Source organism: Cavia porcellus, unplaced genomic scaffold (assembly GCF_034190915.1).
Source record: "Cavia porcellus strain 051 isolate PalLab524CR breed Dunkin Hartley unplaced genomic scaffold, mCavPor4.1 scaffold_12, whole genome shotgun sequence".
Classification (NCBI taxonomy): Eukaryota; Metazoa; Chordata; class Mammalia; order Rodentia; family Caviidae; genus Cavia; species Cavia porcellus.
Genome location: NW_026947495.1, coordinates 17,844,114 through 17,845,074, shown reverse-complemented (window position 1 = coordinate 17,845,074; position 961 = coordinate 17,844,114). Strand labels below are relative to the sequence as shown.

The following is a 961-nucleotide window of genomic DNA, read 5'->3' as shown; positions in this document are numbered from 1 at the left end:
TCGCAGATTCCTCAGCATCCTGGTGCAGACTTGCATGGGATATTGGGACATTGCAGTGGGTTGCAGGCCTGGCTGGACTCGTGGACATTGCTGTAGGATCCAGACCCTCGGTGGAATTCCTTGACTCTCTAGCACATGGACAGATCTCTTGCCCTCTTCTACATTTGACTCTGTAGACAAATATTGTAAGGTACTTTCACAAATTTCCGAGTCATGCATTAAATTTGTTCTCTTGCAAACACTGACTATACAAACCCCTCTAATGTGTTTTCTCATTTTAGTTATTGTATTTTTCAGCATCAGAATTTTTTATTGGCCCTTTTAATATTTTCTATCTAATTACTGATATTCTCATTTTGTCCATACATTATGTTCCTTTTTCTATTTCTTCCTTTACTATTTGATCATCTTTAAACCCATTCCCTGCTTTTAAAGAGAGGGCAGCTTGTTCACTTAATTTTCAGCACTCAAGAATTACTATATTTCATAATAGAAATGTTGCTACTTAAAGCAGAATGCTATAAGCAGAATGCTGTCTTGTGCTTACTTTGGCAGTACATATACTAAAATTGGAACGAAACAGAGATTAGCATAATCCCCATATAAAGATGGCACTCAAATTTGGGAAATATTCCATACTTTTAAAAGGTTGAATATTGCATAGCTTCTCTTATGTGGAAAAACCCAAAATGTGAATAATTTAAAGGGTGAAATAAAAGAGAGATGAGAGAAAAGAAGGTGGTACACTTTTTAGAAGTAAATAAGGGAATCTAGGAAAGAGGAGGGTAAAACAGATGGAGATGTATCACAAATGTATATGAATAAAAAATAAATAAGATTAAACATTTTGTTTCCAAAGACTATTGATATAACAGAGCAATGCAAAAATGACAATAAAAGTAAAATGTTTTGTTGTAAACTTTAGGGGTACAGTTAGGACTGTAATCCATGAGTAATCTCA

The 961-nt window shown here is 34.5% G+C and overlaps 1 non-coding gene across 1 annotated transcript; it reads left to right on the top strand.

The window, feature by feature from the left end:
- Positions 1-539: 539 nt before the first annotated feature.
- On the top strand, positions 540-643 carry LOC111754226 (U6 spliceosomal RNA). The gene has a single exon (XR_002788931.1). It is a non-coding gene; the product is annotated as a U6 spliceosomal RNA (small nuclear RNA).
- Positions 644-961: the final 318 nt, after the last annotated feature.